This window comes from Vigna unguiculata, chromosome 10, assembly GCF_004118075.2.
Source record: "Vigna unguiculata cultivar IT97K-499-35 chromosome 10, ASM411807v1, whole genome shotgun sequence".
Taxonomy (NCBI): domain Eukaryota; kingdom Viridiplantae; phylum Streptophyta; class Magnoliopsida; order Fabales; family Fabaceae; genus Vigna; species Vigna unguiculata.
Genome location: NC_040288.1, coordinates 23463754 through 23471513, shown reverse-complemented (window position 1 = coordinate 23471513; position 7760 = coordinate 23463754). Strand labels below are relative to the sequence as shown.

Here is a 7760-nt window from a genome sequence, read left to right as displayed (position 1 = left end):
GAGTCTTATATTTATTTTTTATGAATATAGAAGTAAAAGTAATGTATGATGTGTTTTTTGATAATCGATTTTGAATTGTGACTTTATTATCATAGATTTTTTTAGGAATTCTCATTTTTTTATTAGATTGTAATAACTTATTTTTTGATTTTAATCATTTTTAGGAACTCTCGATCTTTTATTAGGTTGTGATAAATATTAATGAAGAATAAGATAATAGATTCATTGTTTTAAAGTGATAAAAGGAAAGCTACATGTGAAGATGAAGACAAGACTAATTCAATTTTTTACATATTCTGAAACATAATAGTAATGATCATATTGTTCAATTAGAAGATCCTTTTCTTAAAGTTCAACGAGTTACATGAGAAATTTCCTATTAATTATTTAGAAAGGTTTTCATATTTATATTAAAAGAAATAGCTGAAAATTTTAGTTTTTATTTAATTATTGATGACAAGAATATGAAAAAATAATACTTTAGATATGTGTGATTTGTTTTGTAGTTACGGTTATATTAAATTATGTATTAAGTTTTATTGTATAGTGACAATAATTAAAAATATAAATTTTGAGTATATTTTTTGGCTCCCCCAATATTATTGGGCAAGATCCGCCACTGCCTCCACAAATAAAGATCATATGGGCTGATTATGATAGATTTTATAAAAACTGATAATATAGGGTTTTTTATTTATTTTTATGAGGTTTATGACCTCTGCAGATTGTAACACATTCTTCTCTGAGTGAATTCACGTGTTTTCCAAATCAGAAAAGTTAATAGTTAATGAATTTTTCCCTTTTAATCAGTGAAAACCTAAGTTCAGAGTGCCAATCGATTCCGCTCCGCGATTAAGCCATGTCGTAGCCTCCATTGCAGCAATCTTCGTCGTGTCAGCTCCGTCACACCGTCTTTGTCGTGCTAGCTCTGTCGCGCCGTCTTCGTCGCGCCAGCTCCATCGCGTTGTCTTCGTCATGCCATCTCCGTCGCGCCATCTCCGTTGCGCCATCTCTGTCGCGCCGTCTTCGTCGCGCCATCTCCGTCAGCGTTGTCTTTGTCGCTTCATCTCAATCGCGCTGTCTTCGTTTCCCCATCTCCGTCGCGCCATCTCCGTCGTAGCCTATGTGGTAGCCCTTTTCGTAGCGAATCAATGACTATGTGATTCAACTTCGTTACGCCCTCTCTGTCACTCTGGCCCTCCATCACATGTGGTTGTGATCCAGTGGCTTCTGTAGAGTCAAGGTGCACCTGGAATTTTTTGTTACCTAGAGGTTCCTTATCGATATATTTTTTATGTTCCTGGTTAAGATTTTATGTTCCAGTGGCTTATGTTTTGTTTTTTCTTTAACAGGCGATTTAGACATTGTTGTCGAAGGGTGCTGCCTCTATGTCCTATCCCGGTAGTTATTCACTTCTCTAGTAGATAAACATTAAGGTTAATTAGAAGTAGATAAACATAAAGGTTAATTTTGCTTTGTTGGCTATTTTATGTGAACAAAATATGAAGATAAAGTGAATTGAACTTCTTCAGTATGTTTAAGTCAACTTCTGCATTTTAGTTGCATTTGTATTTGTTGGTGGAGCCTTATATATTAAGCATTCTAACTCATTTCTTTTGATTTATGCATTACAAAATCTCATTGGAATTTTCATATTCTGAACTATGCCATGGCAGGGGTTGATTAAAAGCTGTCTTATAGTGTTTTTCACAATTATATTCAATGAAAGGGAGTTTAAACGTTAAAGATGAGAAAAAGACACAATTAGTTAGTTTATATGTTGATCGCCTAGTGAGCTCTGTACTAAAGAGGAAAATAAACTGAAAATATCTGAGAAGTTGTGATTGGCACAACATAGAAAACTTATAAGATAATTTATGGTCGTTCCTTTCAGCCTTTGCATTGGCATCATACCAGTGATTTGAATCTTGGAATATAACACTATGTGCTTTACCATATGAAAACTTTCTGATCTCTTACAATTTTAGGCAGATAGTGCAAGAAGACAAGGCTCTGATTTACGAGGACTAGAAAGAGAATATTCTCCCCCTATTGGATTTAGCACCTTTAAAGCTAAACCCGAAATTCTTTCACATAGAACAATACTTTGCAGCGAAAAGTCTTATATCTTCACGATCCTTTGAGATTGATGATTACCATGGTTTTGGCATGGTTCCTTTGGCAGATCTATAAGTAGAGCCTATGGCCATTAACATGGTTTTCTTTTGTAGTCTTAGTGTACACCTTTATTTTCCATTTCTTACATTTTAAGTTCTCTGTAACTCAAATTTGTGATTGGTTGAAAAGAGCGATAATTTCTAGATCTAGCTTTAAGGCTTTTCAAATTCAACAAATGCTGATAAATTTGATCTGTCAAGAAAATTGTGCCTTCTTGTATTTGTATACTATTTCGAGAACTGCAATAGTGCATCAGAATCTGGTGATGCTTTACTTTTTAATTTAAGTAAATGGTTGTAGCAAATTTTCCAAAGAAATTGACCGTGTGTGTAATATGCACAAATTATCTTTTGAGCTAGAAAACACAAATACAACATATGATATGAAGCAAGAAAACAGCTAACAGACAGGACTATAATACAATACATGCTTTTAGCATAGTAAAAATTTAATTCGAAATATGGAATTGTTGTATTTGTAAACGAATCATTGTATGCACACAAAACTTTTGTTATTGTTGTTGTTCCCATCCAATTATTATGATATTCCCATTGGCTCTGCTTTAAAATTTTAAAAATAAAAGTAAAACAATATAAAAATGTAACTCTAAAATGTTCAAAAACTACATGACACAATTGTTATTTTGAAGAGTCCGCACTTTCCTGTTTATGTATAAGATATAGATCTGAAGATTTTCTCATTCTAATAATGTGTATATTGTCTTCTACACTAGATTCAATCATAAAACAGGTGCAGAAGATGTGCATTTCACTACTATGTCCTCTAATTATGAATCAGGTAGTGATGTTGATGGTAGTAATAATGATGAGGGCATTGTTAAGGAAGAAGAAGCATTGGTTCAAAATTCCTCTACGGATATGATTGCATCAATTGATGCTAATGTTGGGAACAACATTGATAGTGATTTGGAGAGTTCTTCAGTTAGCGAGGATGATACTTCTATGTTGGAATGATTATGATAAAAGATGTCAGTAGTGGAACTAAGGTGAGAATTTTCCTTTTAGTTATATGATTTTTCTTCCTTGAGTTAGTGATTTATCATTTTTTTTGTCATAGAAACGACCTCATAGTAATACATGCTTATCTATAGTATGTAGTTTTGCAAATATGCTTTACACTTCGAATTCAAACGTTCAATGTGTTATGCTACTCTTGACGCAACATCTTATTATTCCCTTGAAGTTACAATAATATGTAAGAGTTCCTCTTGCCTAATAACAAGTATTTAATACTTATGGGCTATTGGGTAATGCTGCTTTGCTTCATAGATATGGATTTACCGAGCAAGACAATTCCTATGATATTGTAAACATAGACATCGAGTTAGTACTTCAATGGTGTTCTTCAGCTTTTTCTGACCGCCACAGTAGAGCAAGAGTTTCCTTTTGGATCGGTATCAGTTGTTGGGAATTGTCCTGAATCAAATGGTGGAACTACCTATTTGAATGGTAATATCTTCCCTAACGAAGCATTTAATATGAGCAAGAAATCCTTGCTGCCTAAAAGGGTTTATGATGCCTTGTTGTCACTTGCTGACATGAGGAAGAGTCTCTATGGTTTGAATTCACTAGAAGATGATATTGAAGCATTGGAAAGGTGTAGTTTAGCTAGAGAGAGGAAGCTGTATCATTCTTTGGTGTTGCGCATCAATGGAAGGAAGATTCTTCAAAAGCTCATTCCTTTTCGTCTTGGTAAGTTTGTTATGTTTTTCAATGTAGAACCTTGGATCATGTATACTGGAATTTTAGAATATTTTCAATTTAATAAGCTTTCACAACTTCTTGTTTAAAAATAATATAAGTAATTAATATTTTTTATATGCAGGGTCAGAGATTGATCCAAACCTTATATTAGTTGTGTTTCTTTCTACTCTCCTTTTTGAAAGCTCATTCTTAATGTTCACCAAATTAAAGTTTCTTTTCTTGGATTCTTCTATGAGTTCAATTTACTAGTGATTTATAAGTTATGTTTCTCTCTGTTATGATGATTTTGTATCTTATATATGTAAGAAACCTGAATAACCCATAATTTAGATTTAGAGGAGTAAAAGTTTAATACGTTCATTTATATTTGGATTATAGGTTGGAATATTAGCGTTAATAAACATGCCCATATATCTTTTTTTTAGAATCTTTAGAAGAATGCCTTGCACCACTAGTCGTTGCAACACTTAACCCTGATATTGATTTTGTATTAATTTTGGAAAACCTTGGTAACTTTTAGTAATATAGATTAAATTTATTCTCTTTGTTATTCCAGAAAATTAAGCACTATAAGTTTAGATTTAATGGGCACAATGTAATTTGTTTTTCATTGTGGTTTATGCAAAACTCCAGGGCTACTTATACTGGTGACGTTTCTTTTCCTTTTAGGAAAATGTGTGCCTACATAATTGACCCACTTTTGATGTAACCGTTTAGCAACCATTTTGATGGGATACAATCTTCTTTTGTTTCATTCCCATGTACAAACAAATGGACCCAATTTTAATGGTTGGGCATTCGACAATAACCAATTTCAATGATTAGTTACTCCACTCCCTTGGTACCTTTATGTTATTCTTCATTTGGAATTAAAACTACATGTATAATAGGAATTTTAAAAATTAAAAGTACTAGTTTTTATATACCTTTTCATAATTTTTATCGAGTTACAATTTCTATTTTCTTTTAAACTATTTTAAATTTGTATTATAAAAATTCATTAAAATTATTGCATAATGTTTTAGTGTTTAAAGTTTTAATCTAGTATACCATAAAACTCGTGCTTCTTTGCTCTCATTTCTTTGGTGCGATTTCAGATAGAAAGTCGTCCAATGAAACATTACCCATGGCTAGTAAGGTCTTGTTATGATTCAAAGCATGAGAATGTCAAGTGAGTAGGATTTTTTTATTTTATTTTGAATTTGCAATATTATTAGTAATTTGTGAGTAGTAATTTTCAGGTTCTGCATAATGATAGGAATGATTATTGCATAAGAGAATCCACTATGCTCAATCTTAATCAGGTTTTTTATTTTATTTTTCTTTTCTGAGATTAAATTAAATTTAATTGTTCTCACTAGTGCAGATTTTGCTTTTTACCTCGCCTTATATGCCTTGGTTGGTCAGGAACCGAAGCATATAATGGCATGGTGGCATTTTTGCAATTCCAGGCAACTTTTATGCCTCGGTACAGCGAAAACTCGAAGCAAAAGAGGGTTATATGCTTCAGTTCAAAAAAACTGGTGCCAAAAGAGGTGAATTGTGGAATGGTGATTTCTCTGTTTCTCTCTTCAACTTCGGAAGCGATTTAGGAGAGCTAACAAGCATCCTCCACATTTATCGATGTGAGTTAATCATTGATATCAAATAATCATGATTTTTGTGCAGGTCAATGATCTAGTAATAAACTATTTTAGTATATGCATGTTGATTTCATGATTTGAGATTGGTGTCCTTCTTGCAGCTAATATTTATCTTTTATAATTTTAGCAAACCAGTGATGCAAATGAGCCTAAGTCTTCTATGGGTACAAGAGGATCATCTGGTGGTAGCAACATTTAGGGTGTTGATGATGTTTTTTAGGATGAAACTATTTTAGTGTATTATGAACTTTGAATAAGTATGGATTAAGTTATAACTGTTTCAATTTAAATTGCTTTTATGTTAATATGTTGATTTTGAGAATCAAAAGTTCTAATGATATATATTTGAGCACTTTGGTTGAAGTATTTGATTGAAGTTTACAAAAAAATATTGTTGATATAAAAATATAAGTACCTCAAATGAAGACATACATTGTCAAGTATAGTAGGAAATTCTAATTACAAACAAAATATTGTTTTTTATGAGATTTGAATAACGCAAGAAAAATACAGTAATAAATCCACAAATTAAATAATACAAACGAAACAGGTTTTATAATCCTCGAATTGAGGAGGGTATTAACTCCCACAAAAAAAAAATGAAAAACAGGAACTTTGGAATCAAATAGGTTTATGGAAATAAAAGAGGTTTTAAACCTCCACAAAATAATAGTCATGAATAGTAGAGGTTATAACCCTCCATTAAAAAACTTCCACAATATAAACCTGGTACCAGGGGTTGTAGAAAACTTCCACAAATAACTTATGGGGAACCTATTTGTGGAGGTTTGAAAAACCCCTGCAAAATATTTTGTGGAGGGTAAAAACCCCCGCTAAACAAAATTAAAACCTCTGCAATTTAGCTTTTTTTTTGTACAATGTGTAGGTGAATGTCTAATTGTAATTTTGTGAAGGCATTGCTTCTAAGCAGAATTCTTGATTAGTAAATCAAGTTCTTAGAAAAATGCTGGATATGTAGATTCATCTTGAATCGAACTAGTATAAAACTTGTTGCATTCTCTCTTTCTTTTTATTCTTTTTTATTATTCTTAATTGTTTGAATTAATCTATTAACATAAGTTGGTAAATTGATTGGAGCATATGATAAAGATGGAAAAACACTTCAAGAACTTTTCAAAATACTGAAAATCTTGAAATACCAATTCAATCTCTCTTGGTTGACATATATTAGACTTATCTAAGTTAACCATTTCGATTAAAAAAATTCATTACATTTTTTTATTTTAAAAAATTATAAAAAAGTGCAATGAAAAGGAAATTTACCTTTTTATTTTCATTAAAATTTATAAAAATTAAAAAAGAAAATTTATTTTCAAACCAAACCTATTGAAATGAAAATGGGATTGTTTTTGACGGCTTCAATCATAATCTTAAAGTGATTTTGAGGATAAAAAGATTCTAATTAGATTTTAACACAAATTTATGACAATACCAATATATATTTAAAATACTTATATCTTATTTTCTAATAATAAAAAAAAATTATAATATTTTTGGTTAATGCATACATAAAAAATATGATGCTGGTTATTTTTGATAACCGTTTAATAAAATGATTATTTTTGAGTAACCATTTTCTACTAATAGTAATAAAATATGAATAAATGTATTCAGCATTAAATATGTCAATTTAAATATTGGTAATTGAATGATGTTTTGTATTAAATTAGAGACTTTGAATTAATGGACAAAAAGTAAAAGTTTTCATCAAAATTCCTAATTTAAACATTTTTGTATTATTTTATTTTTTTTAAATCTTAACTAAAGTCATTTAGGTAAAGTTAATAAATAATAGAAAAAATGTAGTAATATTTTATTTTATTTTTTTAATGTGGATTGTCATTTGCAAAAGGAATAAATGCGTATTCCATCAAGAGAAGTTAGATGTGGTGAAATAAGTAGTACTAAAATAACACAAAATCATATTTTACAAATAAAAAAAACAAAAACTGTTATAAAATAAAGCTAATAACATAGAGAAGAATAAAGAATAGGAGGAAGAACTGAGAGAATAGAAAACAACTTTTTTGTGTGTTTTATTACTGATAGGAAAAGTCTTATATATAGATACAACATGGTAACCCAGAAAGGATATAAATCAAATAGTTGATACAGAATATTCCATAAAGACTAATAAATCATATGAGTATCAATCATATCAATCATATGAGTAATTGTATCAAATCAATAGACG

General features: G+C 30.4%; 1 pseudogene; it reads left to right on the top strand.

Moving 5' to 3' along the window:
- The first annotated feature begins 975 nt into the window (after positions 1–975).
- LOC114165420 lies at positions 976–5744 on the top strand (annotated as a pseudogene).
- Positions 5745–7760: the final 2016 nt, after the last annotated feature.